Source organism: Corvus kubaryi, unplaced genomic scaffold, assembly GCF_017639235.1.
Source record: "Corvus kubaryi isolate FWS band 111438036 unplaced genomic scaffold, C.kubaryi_AGA036_p1.0 37382, whole genome shotgun sequence".
In the NCBI taxonomy this organism is placed as follows: Eukaryota; Metazoa; Chordata; class Aves; order Passeriformes; family Corvidae; genus Corvus; species Corvus kubaryi.
The window spans coordinates 2,518,527-2,537,421 of NW_024581124.1; the positions used below are offsets into that span (position 1 = coordinate 2,518,527).

Sequence of the window (18,895 nt, forward strand, 5' to 3'; positions counted from 1 at the left end):
GCTATCAAACACTGCTAGAAAATGCAACCAAAAAATCCACTCTGCATGTTAATTATAACAAGAGAGGGTGTTTCTGGGTGTTGACCTGCCCTTCCTTCGGGCTTGGGGAGTCACTGCCAAAGGGAAGAGCAGTGTGAACATTCTGGAACTGGAATGGACACTGCTAAGCTGAGCGGTCCTGTGGTGGGAAAAGCTCTGTGTTTTGGCTCTTACAGGGGTGTGCTGGAGGTGTGGAGACCTCCCTATGCAGAGAGGAAGTCTTGCCAGCACCTGGCTGCCCTCAGCATCCATCTACAGACCTGAAATCCCAGTTTAATTCCATAAGGGTGTGTGGAAGATATTTTCAATTTACCCATTCTGGACAAATTTTTGCTGCTGAAGTAGACAGAAGTGCTTTGTAGAGGTTTATAATAGCTCTCAACCTAAGTGTTTCTATTGGATTCAAAGAGCTAATTATCTCTTTAAAATGCCTTTCCAAAATTGTTTGCAGGCTTCTCCTCCATTAAAGCTGAACCCAAATTTGAGTGTCTCATGTATTTGTAACAGGTGGCACAGGACACCTGTTAACCTTCTCAAAAAGAAACACTAGCCAGCAGCTGATGTCACTATCAAAGATGTCACTATCAAAGGCAGCATCTTGGGACATTTAGAGCCTTTTTTGGCTGAGTATTTTCTATTCTAGTAACAATGTTTCCCTTCGACTTTGTTGGTTTGTTTTTCAGTGGGCTCAATGGCTCGGATGTACCGAGAACCTGGCCTTTTTCATATGGAAAAGAAAGATTTAGCACAAAGATTTATCTTCATGAGCTAGGGGAAAATTTCCTTCTTTTTGATGGACCCAGCCCTTTAAAGCCTCTGAAAAGAAACCAAATATCTTTAATTCCCAGGAGGTATCTCAGAGGATCAGAGTTAAAACATTACTCTCTGAACTATTAGATACAGAGACCTCTGCATGACCCTTTGTGTTTCAGAGTCTCAAGGCTGTGGATTCTCCAGAAGAACCTATTTCTTCTATAACCAGAGGCTGAACAAGACTGTGCCATTATAGAAGTTTAAATAAACTGCATAAGGTCATCTGCTGTTTAAATCTGTGCTACCAGGTCTGTAGATATTTTTGCTTTGTTTCTAGGCGAGCTCAGAGTCTCAGTGCCAAAGGGCAACATGTAAATTGTGCTGTTATTCTGAAGCATGCAAGGTAATAAATGGTGCTGTCAATTGTTTTCACTCAAGTGACAGATCTATTCTCTTCAAAATGAATGACCAGGAATGGCTATTATTGCAAAAAATTCACTATGTATCATCTCGTGCCTGTTGTTTAACAAATAATGCTAACTCTAATTGCCTTCCTTGGTGGCCGAGTACCTATGAGTTAATGTTTTTTTTTTATTGAAGACATGTAATTTACCATTGCTTTTGATGTGCCATCTGATTGAATGTCTCTGTGAATCACATCTGCAATCTAGCACTGCATGTCCCAAAGGAATACCCCTTATCCCATTGTTTTCTCATTATCTGGCTAAAAAGAGTCTTAATTTAAATTTTTTTTTTTTAAACACAAACTATTAAGCTTCTGTTTCCCAGTTTCTAGGTTGACATTCCTGCTCCTGGCAGATACACTAAAGTTTAATAAATCAGTTGCATGTGGGAATGTATGATGTTTTATAGTACTAGAAATAGCGGGTTTAAATCTCAATAGCACTTTTTCCAGAGTAAACATGGAATTAGCCTGGAACCTGATTCCACAGTTCTGCCCAAACTCCCCTGGAATCTGACTGCAGCCCTTTCTGATAGCACCTTGTTTTTCAACAAGAAAATGCTGCAGCTGATACACTTCAGGATACAAATATTATTGCTTTTTAAAGATTTTTTTGTGATTCAGCTATGCCTGTTTTTCTACAAATCTGTGTGCCATTTTTTTTTTCCAGTCAACATTGCAATCTTTGTAATGTTTTAGGAGGTTAGAAAATAGCATCTGAAGCCATAAAGCTTACATAAAGCTTGCACTTCAACAACATATTTTAGAAAGAGCTGATGGCAGACAAATGTTGAAGTTAAAGCCTTGCTTCCTTGGAAAACAATACAGCTTCGTGTGCCAAAAAGAAGGTGATGGGGGAGCAAAGGTAAAACTTCTATCAGCAAAAATCTTATTTTTTGTAGCCATTGAGGTCTGTTGTGGTTGAGAATGCAGTGAATAGTCCCAAAAAGGTCATCAGAGATGTGCACAGAGGTGACAAAGGCAGCTTGTGGGCCATCCTCTGCCCCAGGCAGTGCATTTCAAGATTCCCCTGTTACTAAGAACTGTAGAAATGCAAGCTTTGTGCTGGTGTGATGGGCTGAATTAGACACAAGGTGATTTATTCTAAAGTCATTCTGAATGCTCACCTCGTTGAACTCTCCTCCTCATAAAGATGGCTGATACTCCTGGAAAAGGTATTTGTTGCTTTCTGTTGTGTTTTTACGATGGTATCAAGCTGGATCAGTCACCCTGGTGTAAGTTACAACTGTGTGACTTCTCAGTGCAGATGAATTTTTAGCTAACGCTTAAGGCCAGGGCTTGTATTTGCATTTCTTTATTACAATAAGGCTCCATTAATAGGCTTTCTCAAGCAGCAAAAGCCAAGGTCTGGGGTGTTAAGAAGGGGAAATGAGATGGGGAAATAAATGTAGGGGATGCAGGTAGGACAGGAACTGTGACTTGCCTTGCAGTCATTCAGAAGCCAGTGGAAGCACTGAGGAGAACTCCAGTTTTCCTTGGGGCTGGGCATGGATGCCTCCAGCAGAGGGATGTCTGAAGCCTCAGCAGTGGGAGAGGGGATCCCAGCCTGCCAGAAGCAGCATCCCTGAGGGGGCTCTGTTGGGGATGCTCTCTCAGCACGCTGTTATTCTCCAGTTTAAGCCATTTGCCAGCAAACCCCGAGCCCAGATTGCTTTGTTCTGTTAAAACAAATATCCAGGAAATTCAGCTACAAACTTTTGTTATCGCTCAGCTCTTATCTTGCTCTATTGCAATAACTGTTTGATGACCTCAACAGAGGCCTTGAATCCAGTAATCAGTTCTTCAAGTTTGCAACAAAATCCATTCTTTTTTCTAAACAACTACAAGTAACAAGAAGTTGTCTTGGCCTTTTATCTGTTTTGACAAACAAGGGCCTAGGCCTCCTCCTCCGCATGCTGATCTGCTCTTCCAGGGTCTGGGAGGAGGATGTGGCTTGGCTCTCCAGACTCCTGCCTCAGCTGGGACTTGCTGTCTCATGCAGCCGCCTGGCAGAGCAAAGGAGGGAATTACATTCCTTGCCTGAAAGGCAACAGAGGCTGGTTGGTTTTTATCAGGGCTGCCACCAGGAAGTTCAGCTGGTTGATTTGCATAGATAATTTTTAGCTCCTGTTCAGCCTGAGTGAGGAGAGATTTGGAGAGTAAATGATCTGAGTGATTCACTCGAGGCGATATTCACCCTGGTGGTTTAGCCCCGAGAAGCCAGTGATGCTGGTACCTTTTTGTTCCAGCTGTAGGTCTCCGGTGTGGAATGGGTTAAATTGCAGCCGGTAACTGCAAAGCATTTGTCTGAGGACTGGGACCGTTCTTATCTTTACAGCGAACTATTATCCCTTCATGGTTAACAAGCAGCAGCAAACCTGCTCATTGTGGAAGCAGTTTGGCATAATTAGCCGGTTAAAGAAGTCTGCCTATTGATTAACTGAACTAAATGACCCATAATTAAGAGCCCAACTGTGGAGCTAATCTGTTTGGTGGTGTTTTCCTTCCCCTTACAGGTTTGGAACCTGCAGGCCTGTTGGCTGTCAGGGGATGGGTTGGTGAGGAGCCCACGCTGGTAATTGAGTTGGTGCGTCCCCGCGGGGCTCTGACGGACACCCCATGGGTTGTAAGGGGCTGCCGGCACATGGCTCTCCCCTCTCAGACCACAGAGGCACAGCAGGAGCCCTGCTGGCTCCCAGGAGGGTTTGCTGCCTTTCTCAGGGCTCGCAGGAGCTGTCTGCTCCACATCACCTGGGATTTAAGGGGGCTTGGGGGAGGCAGCTCCATCCCTGCAAACAGCCACACGGGTGTGGGCTGTTGTGAGAGGGCCCCATGTGCTGGAAGGGGACCCAGGCCATGAAAAAGACAAAGCTGGGCCTGAAGCTGTGGGAAGCCATTTGTTTGGTTAGCTTGCAGTGTTATTTCCTTGCAAAAAGTTGCCTATTTTTAGTTGTAATTTATGTCTAGCCTGATGCATATATAAAATGCATTCAGACTGGAGTTTAACTTGGGTAGTTTAGAGGAGCTCCTGTTTATACCTGAATATTATTGAATCTCTCAGTACCCCCTCTATAAAAGGCTACTTTCTTCTCACACTTTTTTCCCTATGTCTTACTAAAGACTACACCAAAATGAGTTCATTGCTTTGCCCTCCCTTTGATACAATGCTATAAAAACAGGATCACGCTTTGGTGGTGAGACCAGCCAGCCTGCACAGTCCCAGCTGGTACCAAGCTGCACCAGGCCAAGGGATTGATAACATTAAGCTACAGTTTCAAATAGTCACAAAGAAAACAATGATTTTTTTTTTCTGAAACTCAGCTCTTATCTGCCTCTTCTTCTCAATCAATCCTCCCAAAAACCACAGAAGTAGCAATCTGAGCAGATTGGGTCTCAAAGAGTTTAGGGTTAAAGGACTCCTTAAGCGCTACTCTTTTCTTTGCTGGGCCCACTGAAATAATCAGAAAATATTTTCACTGACTTTACTGGGTGTTAGAATAGGCCCCCCAAATCCTCATCCTCTCCTGCATTGTGGAAAGCTTTTGGCTGTGTGTGTTTCTGGCACAAAAGGAGATTCTTTCTCCATGTGATTTCCTTTAATCTCTAAAAGCTTTCAGCCATCTGCAATGGAAGCTGCTGGCGACAGAGTTTGCTGTGCTGGCGTCCTCAGCCTGAACCAGCAGAGGGGCAATTCGAGAAGTAAAGACTTAGATCTTGGTTCTTGCTCTGGTCACACCATAGTGAGGGAGGTATCTGCTGATGTGAGGTTGCTGTGCAGGGAACAGTGGTACCTGGTGAGTGTGATAGGGTGATACAGGTGCCTCCTGCCTCGGGCTGGGGACTTCCTGCTCTTTGCTTCACCTCCAATTTTGCTTCAGGCCTTTCTGGGTCCACATGGCCTCCAGTTTGGGGAGGCATTTTCTAGACACAGACCCCACTGTGCTGGACTGAGCTGTGTGTTTGGAAGCTGGACTCATGTCCCAGCTGTAAAGCACCTCTGTGTGAATCTGGCCAGGGAATGGCCTTGCCCCAAAGGCGGTCTGTCTGTGGGAATTGTGTAAGGAGTATAGCTGGAGCTCGGGGAAAATGTTATAAGCAATTACAGGAGCGCTTGTATGAGAACCCAGCTGAGGATAAAACCCTGCAGCTGCCTTTTAAACTTGATTTTATCCCATTCTGGCCTTTCATCCTTCCTTTTGTACACATTGCTAGGAGGGAATAGTTAGTTACCTCCTATTAATATCTCGACACCTTCATGCAATGTCTGAACAGCAGAGCTGGCTCCTGCTGAGTATCTGACCATGATCCAGGAGGTTGCTTTGATCCCAGTGGTGGGAAGCAGGGAGACAGTGGGATATTTTCTTCCCCTAGTAGCAAGAAAGTCATGGTGCCATTCACATCACCTTGCCTCCCACAGCTGGAAATCCCTGGAGCAGCTCACACATTTGTCTACCTGTTAAGCCCTTTAAAAGGAAATGAATTAACTCCCTGTAAAGATGCCAGAGACAGCTCAGAGTTGCTTGAAATCTCACCAGGATTCCCCTGTACACATATGTCCAAAACCCTCCAGCAAGGGATCAGACCCCAGGGAAGGCAGGGATCACTAAGATGCCTGGGCTCTCTTTCTGCCAGGCATTAAGGCAGCCCTCAGTGTAATGTTGGGAAGAGATATCTCCTGTCCCCTTCTTACTAGAGTGGTACTTCTTGCTGTATTTGCTGCTTTTTAAAAGTTTGGATTTGGTCAGTACCTCATAAGCACTTTTGCTTTGGCAGTGAGAGAGCAGCTGCTTCCAGGAGCTTGCAGAATCCCCAGCAAATCTTGAAGGCTTCTATTATTTACATATATATATGTAATAATTATTATATTTATATATAATATCTGCTTATTTAATGTAGATATTATTAAAGTGGCTATGACTGTATCAGCAATCGCTTCTTAGCACATCGTGTTATGCTCCGTGTGTCACCACAGAGGATGCAGATAATCTGAAAAGTGCCTTGCTTGCACACCAGAGCTTTAATAGCTATAACAAGACAATTAGTACATCATTCCACTTGAACTTTAATGCAATAATTGGCAGTAAGTAATTCCCCTCTGATGTGATACACAGCCAGTGTTGTGAACAAATATCAGAGCAGCCCTGTGTAGGAAAGGGGGAAAATAAAAGTCACAGCTGCTGATTACGACCAAGGGGGTGGATTTGGGGTTGATGTTCCACAACGATGGATGTGGTGTGGATGTTGGACATGGCCCAGGAGCACTGTGAGGATTTCCACTGGATGTGGCATCCTGATCTGCTGTGTCTCTGTGCACCTCTGGATGAGTGGGAGGTATTGCACAGTGCCCCAGGGGAGGGGACACATTTTTCCCCAGCTGTGGTACTGAGAGGTGCAGATGAGGCTCTTCTTTCATTCTCCCTGCCCACAGAGAGAATGACTTTGAAAAAGGGACATTTGGATAGCAGAGATATTTTCTGATACTCAATGAATCAGAGCCTTGGCAGAGGCCAGCACATCCCGGAGCAGAATAAGGATTGCTTCTTTCTCAGCATGACCCCAAACACTTCTGAATTTCCAAACGTGTTTCTGATTCTCTCTTGCAGTGAGGTCAGTGGGGAAATACAGGCTGTAATGCAGCTTTGTGATTTGAAGTTCAGAGTCTAAATTGTGCCCTAATGTATCAGGGAAAAGCATTTGTTTCCCATGATGGATCAAGTGGATGCCAGCAGACTGCTTCTTCTGTGCCCAGGAGCTGAGCCCCACTGCCCGTGCCTGGTCCTGGCTTTCTGGAAAAAACACTTCTCGTGTCAGGAAAGCTCTTCCAGGCTGCCCTAATGATGTTCACATGAAAAGAAAAGGAAGGGGGAGGGAGGAAACATCTTAACCCATGTCTTGTATGATCTCTCCTGTGATCACATCCTGTCTGATCCTCCCTTCTGGGTCTCTGAAGCGTAGGTGGTTGGTGTGTGTTTTCTAGCAGCTCTGTGCAGTGCATGGGTGAAAAGGCCGCTTACCATGGGAGTTTGTGATCTGGAGAAAACAGGAAATGACATTTGGGCAGTACTATAGAAGATGGGTTTTCATTGACCCCATGTTTTTGAACAGTCATTTGCACTATTGTCTAGGACCAGATGTGTAATTAATGATTTATCCTAGTCTTTGCAGATTTTTATGATGTGGGCACCATAAAATTGTTTCCAACGAAGATGAGGAATGTGTTTCCTAAACTTCTGAGGTAACAGTCAAATGTGGATCTTGATAGCAGTTAGAGAAAGTTTCTCATGAGATGGTTATTTGATGCACATCACGGTAATGTTGACAGAAAGCAGAGTCCCCAGTGCTGGTATTGAGGCTGCAGCATGAGGGGTGACTCTTCTGGAGCTCCTACTCAGTGGGGAGTGGGGACAGTTTGCTCAGGCTGTGGTGAGGGGGAAGGTGTTGACATTTGTGTGACAGGATCTGGGGAATCTCAGGACTTCACACCCAAGTCTGTCATGAGGATGTTCTCTGCTGGGCCGACGCTGGGAACAGCAAAATTCCTCCTCCAGCGCAGGCAGGCGTGGACAGAGGAAGTGTCTCCAGCTCTCACAGCCCCTGGCAGGAGCCAGCACTGCTGTGTCCTGGGCAGAGCTTTAGCCCAGTGCATCCTCCCCTCCCTGCCAGAGTGGCCGGTGCTGTGCCATGCCAGCAGATGGAGGCTCTGGCTGCACTCCTGCCATGTGCTCGGAAAAGCCCCAGTGATTCATTTAAATATTCCCCATCCAAGCATGGCAGGACCCACTGTGCTTGGCAGTGGGGCAGGGGGTGGGCATCAGGTGTAGCAGTGAGCAGGGGAGTGAGTGGGAAGAGGAACGTGTTGGGGGCTCCAGGCACTGCTCTCCTTCCACCCAAATTCCTCTGGCAGCTGGATCTCCCACTGCTCCTGTTCATAAAAAGCAAATGACTTCTCAGATTTATTAGTTACCTCCAGGTGCAATTTATCAATCCCAGCCTGGGCCCTGCCCAGGCAGCTGGGGAGAAGCTTGTGTCTTTGATTAATGTGCTCTCCCCCACAATGGTGGCAGATTTCTTACTGGGGTTTAATTCTAACAGGTTCTTAAAAATAACAAGAAGCATATTCAGCGAGCTGTTTAAGAGGATGCAGAGCTGAAGCACAGTTCATTCTCTAAAGCTTTGAAGTATTTACAGAAGGAGTTGAGGGAATCTTCATGGAAGCTGGGAGGGTAACGGAGGAACTTTAAAGGAGGGTGAATTGGAATGGGCGGAAAAACGGAACAATTACAACAGCTCATAGTGGAAACAGGAGACTGAGGGGTTTTAAGGTAGAAATGAAACAATGGGAGTGAGATCTCAACAAGAACAAGTAAAAAATGTTAAAGACTGGGCTCTTGCAAACACAAGGGTTTCCTTTAAGCAACACGATTTTTGCATCCGAAATTGTTGTGAAAGGGTAGAGGAACATAAAGTGGGAAAAATCAGAAAAACTAGCAAGATGAGAGGAAAATGGGAAGCCCCCAAACCTTGGGCTGCAGTGTGGAAAACCTCCGAGGCTTCACTGCAGCTCTTCCCCTAATGCATCAAGAAGATGCCTTTTCCCATCTTTATTTTCTTCACCTTTTAGCCACAGCTTAAAATGAAAACATTACATATAGACCTGCCTTTTGGAGATTGAGCCAACAAGAGCTCTTGATCTTTTGACCCTTTTTTCACAGATGGAAATATATTAACTTTCTCCTCCTTTTCAACAATGCCAAAGCTGTTTTTTCACAGTTCAGGGTCTGTGCTTGAAAGCAGTTTGCTGTTTTCCAGTGGGATGAGCATGCTGGATCAGGATGGTTTGGAAAAACTCCACCAGCATCATCTTGTCCCCTCTGCACCTGAGTTGGCTGCTGACAGCTCTCCTAGGTGCAGCAGCTTAGATTTCAGTCTGACAAAGTGTTTTCACACCCTTTGGTAGGGAGGAACATCATAACCCAGTTAAAGGGCAGGATGCTCCAAGCTTTCAATGCATATTTATACCGCCTATTTTAAGTATCTACTTTCAGATCTTTCTATATGGTCAGTGCAAAAATAAAAAGATTCCCATCTCTGGAAGGTGACTCATGACACCTAAAATAGACTCCTCAGACATCCTCTCTCTGCACTAATTATAGAAGGAGGCTGGAGATGTTTAGCACAGTTTCAGCACGTGAAGGTTGGTGCTGCAGGGGAGAGCAGCAATACCCACTTTGTTTTCCCTGATGCTGGCAGCAGGGAGCTTGGAGTGAGTTATGTGCAGGTTATCTGCAGCCCAGTCCCCTGCTCTGTGGCGTCCCTGCCCTGTTTCCCTTTGCTCCAGAGAAAGGTGTTGAAGGCCACACAGGTACTCCCAGGTCTGTCCAGGCTGATGATCTGCTCTGTTTCTGGTAATGCTGTGCATGGTAGAGGGACTGTGGTCACAATTCCCACCCAGGTCACACTGGGACTGCTGCAGGATGCTGTAGGAAGTGGTATGAGATGCCTGCATCTCCCTCAGAAAGGCCTCTGGAGAGGAAACCCACTGTGGTCTCCCCTTGTGTCATGGCAACTGTGACAGAGCAACGTTGGCTTTGAGAATGGGACACAACCACATTAACCTGTGGGAGTTCACCTGAGGCTTGGGGCTGCCATTCACTGGTTTTCCTGCTGATGGAAAAAGAGCAAAACGGTGACTGTGGGTGAACATGGGGTGGGTTTGCCCCACCCTGTTCATCCTTCAGAGCAGGGTTGCCACGGCTGCCACCAGAGCAGGTGGCACAGCCTGGAGTTTCTCCCTCCTCTCGCCCCACTTTGCATAGCCATCCTTGGAGCCACAGTTGAAAATTAAGCCCAGAGTTGGCCATTTGTAAACCAAGCTGACAGGAAATTGCTGGCTTTGTGCTGAAGAAGTCATTACCTTAAGCTTTATTGCCGTGTGCAGAGTTTACTTGTGACAAAGTAAATGTGCAGAGATGTCTGTAAATAGGGCTGGGATATTGCTGCGTTAACAGCTCCTGGTGAGCCATCAATCAGCAGAGTGGTGTGGAAGGAGCCATTAAAAGCCACTGCTGCAGACAGCAGAGTCTCTCCCACACGCACACGGTCGGAGCTCTGCACCCCACTGCCAGCTTCTTCCCTGGCTGGGCAAAGCTCCCTTCTCCCTTGGGTTTCAGAGGATGCTTTGCAGCCTTGATGTGTCATCGGAGACGGTGATGCCACCCGGGAACAGAGGGTACTGGGGAGTGCTGGGCTGAAGGACCCACCTGGAAGAGCTTGACTGGATGAGGTCTGATCTTAGGTCCCCCTGCCACTTTGGCTGGAACAGCGTTGCTGCAGAGCTGGTGAGAGAACCTGGTTTGGGATTTTGGTTCTGTCCATTAACGTCATGGCTGTGAAAGGGAGGCAGCTTTGTTTTAGTAATACCAACATAAATCTCATTTAAAATAAACGAGGCAGCGAGATGCACCACTCGTGCTGCTTGAACTGCAGGAGAAGCTGTGCTGGGGGGGAAACAGATATATTGAAAATAAGTTAGTGTCTGTGTAATTGGTGTGTGTCTAAATGATCTTGGTGGTGCCTTGAAGGAGCATCTCTTCTCTCTGGTGAGGAGCTGCTGGCAAGCAAGCAGCTCTGGCTGTGCAGGGGCTGAGTTCTCCTCCAGCTCACAGAGCTCTGGCAAGTGGGAAATGGGGGTTTCTGGCTTATCTGTGTTTTCTCAGGGTGGCTGACAGCCTGCCTTAGTTGTCTGAGCGCTTCAGGATGTCTGGAACTTTTTACGTGCTTCTTCCTTTTGAGTCAGTCCCCTACTTCTGGTGCTGTTTTGTTTTCTGCTAAAATTGTGGCAGCCCAGTGCAAGCATGCATTTCTGGTCTTTTCTGGCTTCTGCCACTTGTGGGAGTGATAAAGTCAGACAGGGAATAAAATCTCATCACTTGGGGGTCACCAGAGGGGCAGCCTGCAGGAATTTTCCAGGCATTGGCTGTGCAGGGCCGGATTGTTGCACTGCAAGGGCAGCCACCGAGGAAGACAGAAGCCTGTGTTTGCCGTTTATAGCCACTGCTTCCTCTGGGGCAGCAGAGCTGGCCCAGGGCTTCTGCAGGTGCTACAGCTTGGGGTGGTGTGGGAAGGGAAAGGGAGAGTTGGGAGGTGGCAACAGAGATCAGATGATGCTGCAGATTTCCTCCATCTCAGTCCTCGTTCTCACAGCTCGTGCCTCCGCAGTGCCCAGGAGCTGTGATGCTTTGTATTGATAAACCTGGTTTGATATTGATTGATAAACCTGTGTTTGCCCATAATGAAATCCTGACACAGACACAACGTGGGGCTGCTCCCAGCGCTTCTCCAGGTGGGGAACACACAGAGCTGTTCTTTCTGCTGTCCCCCAGCCTTGCCTTGGGAGTGCCTGAGGCTCTGCTTGGTGCTGTGGGAGGGATTCGTTTCTCACTCACTCTTCAGCTGCCCTTTTGCTGCAGGCCAGTGCTTTGGCATGCAGAGGGAATGGCACCCAGCTGTAACTCAGGGCTCATTCCCTGCATCCTGGGGCTCTGGGAGCAGGGCTGCTCTTACAGCCAGGCACCTGGCTCTGGCTGGGGAGTGAGCCATGGAGAACTTGGCCCAGAGTGAGCAAAGTTCCAGCTGACACGGAACTTTTCCTTTTCAGCCACAGCAGCCCCATGAGCCCAGTTAGCCTGGCTCCCACGGTGCCAGCCTCAGAGCAGTGTCCCCCCTTCCAGCCTCTCTCAGCATGATTCCCTGGCCTCTGCCTGAGTTTGTGGATGTGCTGCCAGCAGCCTCCCATCCACTCTCCCCTTATCAGAGGGAAGCAAGAGGGTTCCCTGGGGCCTCTCATGAGCTGAGGCATCTCCTCCAGTCACTGCAAATTGTTGGCAGAGCCCACAGGGAGCTTTGAGGGACCCAAAGCAGAGCTGAAGCTCGGTGGCACCGGGAACCAGGTGACAGCACCCCAACTTGCCCAGCTCAGCGGGGTGTGGGAAGGAGAGCCAGCAGCTCCTGGATGCCCACCCAGGACAGGGATATGGGCTGGCTGGTGCCAGCAGGGAGGGCTGTGATGTGCTCCCTGCCCAGGCTCACAGGGAAGGTGCTTCCCTGGGAAATGCTGCCCATGAAGTGTTGCCCTGAGGGATGTGATGGCAAGAGCTGCTGGGGAACCTTCCTGTCACGCTCTTTAAAGCCGAAAATGCTTACCTTTCCCTTCCAAAACTCAGCTCTGTGAGAATAAGTACCCTGATTTTACACATTTGAAACTGCAGTTGCAACATTAAAACAGAACTGCTTTTTCAAATTTGAGGTGACTGTGTGCTGAAACTTCAACTGTTGTTACCAAAACTGCTTGGAGAATAACCCTGGTGCTCTGTGGCTGCTGGGTTAAACTGGTTTGCTCTGGAGTGGTGTGTCTGGATTGCTGAGCAGATCAGGAAAACTGTCCCCAGGGCTGGGGTCTGAGTGATCTGCAAAAACTCTTTCCCTTGAGGAATCCCTAGTGCTGATTCTCAAGGCAGAGCTCACGCTGCAGCCTTTTGTTCAGTTGAGGTTACTCATATCATCTCTCTCCTTTACGTGGATGTTTATTTTTGCCAACCTTTGAGGAACTGAATTGTCTCTGAGGCTGTTATCTCTCTGTCAAATTTGGCTGAAATTGCTCAATGAGTTCAAAGTTGTTGAGGGAGACACAGCCAGTGTGAATGTAAGAGCCATAGGAAATTAGACTGACAGCCTGAAATGAGAAACACTTTAAAACTGTCAAAACAAAAAGTCTTCCCAGTGGTCTGGCCTGACTTGTCCAGATTATTGGTTCCTAAAGCATCACAAGATCCTGCCAGCTACCCCCAGCCCTGAGGAGCTTCTGAGAGCCTCACATTGGGAAGCACAGCATTAACTCTGCTGACAGCACAAAGAATCCTTGGGATCAGCAAGAGATTTGCCACCAGCTTTTCTTGTGGCCTCCCAAGTCTGGAAGAGTGGAAGCCCATGGCGAGATGCACATCTGTACCATCACCAACCCACCCCGAGGAGAGGTGGCATGCCAAAATCATTTGATTTGTGTTTCCTTTTACCAAATGAATTTGACTGAAAAAGGATCTGACACCAGCTAATTAGATGTAGGGGCAGATTAGAAAAATAGTTGCAATAATGAATCTGCTTTTACTGGTCCCTGCTGCTGCTCCAGGAGTGCTATCACAGCCATTCACAGGATGGTTAATCTTTCAGCAAATGCTTTGAGCGTTTTGTGCAGGGAGCTACGCACCATCAAAAAGAATGAATGACGCTGTTTCTCTTCCCTATCGTGGCTATCAACCAGAGCTGTCTTTGGCAGAGCTTGTAGGTTGATTTCTGGTTGAACATTAGAGGCAGAATTCATCTGTCCAAACGTAGACATCTAATTGTGAATGTCTACATCTGAGTTACTTGTCTAGACTCTTGTTTATAGGAAAGAAATGGGCAACCCAAGGACATGAGTCATTGTATGCTAGAGTAAATGTCTAAAATAGGTCAGATGAATCATTCTGTAAATGGGCCCTTTTCTCTGCTGTGACTATAAAGGGAGCCCAGAGTCACCATGAGGGGAGACAGAGAGATGCTTCTAAAGTAGAGTGAGATGCATCCCAGCTCAGATACATTTCTGGGTATGCATAGTCAGCCGCTCTTCTGTTTGCACATCTTCCTGACATTCTCTGTCCTCTTCCTCATGCCCTTCCCTGTATAAATTTACCTGAGGCTGAGATGCCATTTTACTCTTGTAGCTTCTGCAGGACAAGTCCCAAGTACCTGCTTTTCCTTTCTCAGGGTCATCAGACTGGAGTCACCTTTGTTCCACACCTATGTCTGGGCCTGGAGCTCTGCTTCATCCTCTCATGAATCCCTCCTTTCCCTCTGCACTGAAGCACAGCTGGGGATCTGCTTTCACTGCAGTCAGGTACATGTCCTGTTTAGTCCTTCCACACGAGCCACCTGCAAACATCTCAGATGCCCTTGTGTTCTCCAGGCCAGCACAAGCTGCTCTGATTTACTCAAAATTTCCTTAAACTCCTGGTAACCTGATAGAGTCCCCTCTTGGGCTTTGATTGTTGCCTTTTCCATCCGTGTTATATCTGCTCTGAGTGGGCACTGCCACCTGAGAGGGACTCACAACAGCCACCCCTTCTGAGGTGAATTGCCAGAACTGATGGTGCTGGTGCACAGTCTCAGCTGGGGGGTCAGCCTCAAGCTCCTTCACAGATTTATTCCCATTTTATTTCTGTTTGCTGAACAAAAAAAAAATGTATAAAACTTACAAATCCTTCCAAATAGGCTTGGAGCCTAGTTCTAGATGTAGCATTGTTTAAAAAAAAAACAGTGCTGTGCTGATAAATGGGGTAGTAGGAGGAGGGAAAGAAACTATTTATAACACACAGTCCAGGAGATGAGGGAGGAAAGAAAACTGAAGAGTGCAGATAAGATTTTTGCTGCAGGTGTTTTCTCAAGTTTTGGCTTGGAGACAAAGGGAAGCCCACAGACCATCCAGATAAGCCCATTAGGTTAGCTGAGCACTGTTTCATTACTCAGTAGTGTTATCTAGGCCCTCTGGCCTCAACAAAATCCCAGCTTTATTCTTTCCTCAAATGCTATTTTATTAAAAAATCCTCTCTGTGTGAGAGGACTTTTAAAAAAGCGTATTTAAAAAAATATATTAGAACATGGGAACACTTTCAAATGCTGGCAAGCTGCACCCTTGTGTGAGTGTGAATAGGACACGATGTGCCTGCTGTCTGTTGCCTCAGTGTTGCTGAGACTTTCCTTTTCTTTTCTTAGCTGGGATCAAGCCCTGGATCCACAGGTGTGGCTTTGACCTGGATGAGATTTGGCATCTGGAGCTGATAGGGGCTGAGGGATGTGGGACCAGATCAGGGGTTCTGTGAATGTTTGTGAAGAGAGAAGAAGTTGTCCTCTCCCCTGCGACCTGAGCAATGAGGAGGTTGTGGGGCAGCAACCAGCACTCTGGGAAGCAGCTGGGACTGGGCGCCGTGGAGTGAGGGGCACCAGCCCTTCTGAGTGGGTTGGCTGAGTGCTTGAGAGGGGAACCCAACTGATCTGCCTGCCAGGGAAGTTAAATTATGTACCCAAACACACATTTTTCTGAGAACCAGGCACGCAGGAGCACTTGCTGGAGATGAAAGCTGATGGAACACGGAAACTGAAACCACGGTAAGCCTCACCCTGCTCTGAACCGTTTCCCACTAGGAAATTCCTGGCGGCAGCAGCCTTTCTATTTGCTCTGCAGAGCGTGGGCCGTTCGAAGGTGGCTCTGTGGCAGGAGGCGCTCCGGGAGGCTGCTCCCTGCTCAGCACTCACTGCTCGCAGTAAACAGAGCAGGGATGACTCAGAGGTGCTTTTCCTTCCACCACAGAGGTTCAAGATCAGACCATGTCAGTAATGAGCGAGTGTCCTGGGCGTTCCTCTGATGGTGTTCCGAGCTCTGGTGAGTGGCCAGGTCCCGTCTGGTTCCCAGTAGGCTGACACCTGTGACACCTACTGTGCATAAAGGGCTGTCCTGACACTGTGACCAGTCAGGCTGACGTTTGACTGCGGTGCTGCCCAGTGTAAGGTCATTCCTCCCGCTGGATAATGATGCCTGTGAGGACAAAACATCTCTGCTCTTACACCATCCCACACCTCTTTGTCTAACTCAGCTCTTCTGATACCTGACAGTCCCTCTGTGTTTTCTTCTCATATCCAGAGCTAACCTCACAACTAAAGCTCAGCAAATCTCTTTAAATCCACTTGTTCCTGGAAGCTTTCTCCCTGCAATGATACCTGTGTGTGTTATTGTCCTGCAAACACTGACTTAGAGATTTTCCCTGACGCTAAGAGATGCCATTACTAAAACCAAAGCAGATGGTAGAATGGGATTGAGGTGATATTATGGAGATTTTCCCAAGGTGTCATGTATTTTCTGCAATTATGAGGCACTCAAATGGCTCACCTGAGGAGGCTACAAACCCTCCATCCTGGGAAGGTTTTTAAAAAAGTGAACATTTGTCAGGGATGACTTTGTTACCAGACTTTCCCTGGGGAAGGAGATGAACTGTGTGGTTTCCTGAGGTCTAGTCCCAGGAAACCCAACCAAGAAACCTGCCAGATGCTGAAAGTGCTTGTAAGGTTTAGCAAGGAGAGGAAATGTTCAAAGAAAAGAACATATCTCAGACTCAGAGCTTTCTCAGCAGTACTGCTGAGTTTGATTAGAACAAATCCTGCCACATTTGGCATTTGAAATGCATGAGTAACAAATGATACCTACTTCTCAGGGCAGGAGGAAATCAGAGTGCAGCCTCCTTGGGGCAGAGCATGTGGGAGTTTGCTTTGTATTGTCTGACCCACACTGGGGCCAAGTACAAACAACACTTGAAATTTGCTCCCAGCATTTAGATACTTCTTAAAAACAAAAATGATATGAGATGGGGAGCATTGAGCTAGGCTCAATCCGATCCCAGGGTAGTTTGCATTAAATGGTTCCCAATTCTTTCTCTAATATTGTTCTCCTGCCTAGCCTGTGTGTGCTGCTCATTTCCTCTGCTGGAGGAGTGAGCAGCACATAGCAGCGGAAGCTGAGCCAGCCAATAAAAGTGATGTGGCAGAGGGAAAGAGAGGAATGTTACAAACAATCCCTGTTTTGGCTGATAAAGGCATCCTCAGGAAGCTTGCAAGTTGTAGGAGTCTGTCATTTTGCTGGGCCTGGGGAGAGGAATGGAAAAAAATATACGCACAAAAAAGGCATTTCCCCATTTGATGCGATTTCCATAATACGCTAGCACTCATTCTACTTCTGCACAACGTGAGGCAGAGATCCAGGTCTCCTCACCCAGATCTCCTGTTGCTTTGAGAGGGATGCAGGACTTGCAGTCTCCACTCTGTGGTCTCCAGCTGTGGAAAGCTGACCTGGAGTGAAGTGGAGGAAGGAGGAGTGTGGGGTATGCCCAGCCCCTGCCCTGGAGGGATCTCTGCTGAGATTGTGTAATCACTCTGCAGGGCTCCCTGGAAAGGCAAAGACTTCTTTGGTCACGGAGAGAAAAGATAGACCCACAATCCTTTAGGAGAAGCTATGCAGATCCCTTGTAACCCATTGGCCTTCACCCATCCCCTGTATCCCTATAAAAGCTAAGCCCTCTGCCCCTGTGGGACAGAGAGAGCTGTCGTCCCTGGCTTTCCCCTTTGCCGGAGGACGGACCAACAGTAAAGCTCCTTCCGTGGGGAACCAGCCACACGAGCCTCTCGTCTCTCTCTGGTCTGGCTTGGCCTGGAGGCTGCCCTGCAGAGCTGAGCTGGAATCACGAGCTGATAATCACTAAAGACCTGACAGTCTCTGCAAGGGCCCTCCTGGCCAGCAGCTGAGGGAAGACACCGGGCCTCGGGAAGGCGATTCCTTTCAGGACCATCTCCCCAGACCACTCACCTCTTCCTGGGTCAGAGCCACTGACCCCTTCACCAGCTGTAATAGAGGAGGCTCATGTATCTGGTGTTATCTTATTTTCCAGATGTTTTTATTTCCCCAAAACGGGTGCCATGCTATCAGAGGGATGTCCTTTCTGGACTTCTGACGTTCTTTAACAGGCACAGACCGGCGTGGTCAGCGAAGTCGCATCCTGGAGCGTCACACTGTGCACCACAACCACGTGCTGCCACAGCAAGAAGCCACCAGCGGAGCTCTCCATCCAGCCCAGCGGTGCCAGGCAGGTGCCAGCCCCTCGGCGGGCAGGCTGCTGGGTCAGGCTGAGTGGTTTTCACCCACTTCAGACGCCAGCAGTGGTGATGCCGCGTCGCGTCGGGAATGCCCAACGCGCCATCGCGCGAGGAGGTCCGAGCCCAGCCGGAGCGGCGCATTAAACATTGATCGCTCCATTTGTACGCACCGCTGGCGTCACGCCAGGATGAATCCGAAATGATTAAATCTCCAGCCGTGTCGCTTCCTTTCACAGCAACATAAAACATTTTTCTCCGCTCATCAGTGCGGTGATGTTGTGCCGAGGACAAGGGGCTGGGGCTCTGAGCTGTGCTGGATCTGTCGCTGGAGTGCCTCTCTGGCTGAGACACGTCCCCAGAGCTCCCACTCGGGGAAGATGCACAGCAGTCTCCAGTGGCCACCTGACTCACCTCAGCCTCCCCTGTCACCCGAGCGAGACAAAGGCAATTGGGAAGGCAGAGAAGAAAATAACAAACTGTTGACCACATCGTAAATCCAAAGACGTGGCAACAACAGAGCTAAGGTCATTCATGCAGGAAATATTGTAAATGAAACTGCAGTGTTCGGATACAGAGTCTGCTGAGAAGGAAATCTCTTTTGGTAGCTTGCACCTGTTAGATACAAAGAAAAGGAAGGGACTGGATTTCTAAATTTTGCAGGAATCTATTTTTTTCTCCAAAAGACAGCATATTTATAGCTCTAGTAAAACTGCAAAATTGGTATATAAAAAAATCCTACAACAAGAAGAAATTGATTTCTGGATCTGATCAGAGCAAAGCTCTTAATCTTTGCTCCTCTTTTATAGAATTGCTGCCTGGACACATCCTCTATGGGCCCAGGACCTAATGCTTTTTCAGCCCATTCTGAATGGAAAACTGTCAGGAAAGGGAAAGAATCTTAATTTATTC

The 18,895-nt window shown here is 47.7% G+C and overlaps 1 long non-coding RNA gene across 1 annotated transcript; it reads left to right on the forward strand.

Annotated features, from left to right (window-relative positions):
* The first annotated feature begins 14,062 nt into the window (after positions 1-14,062).
* Positions 14,063-18,895, forward strand: LOC121667882. Its single transcript, XR_006017178.1, has 4 exons — positions 14,063-14,186; positions 15,062-15,454; positions 15,657-15,728; positions 17,782-18,895. It is a non-coding gene; the product is annotated as an uncharacterized LOC121667882 (long non-coding RNA).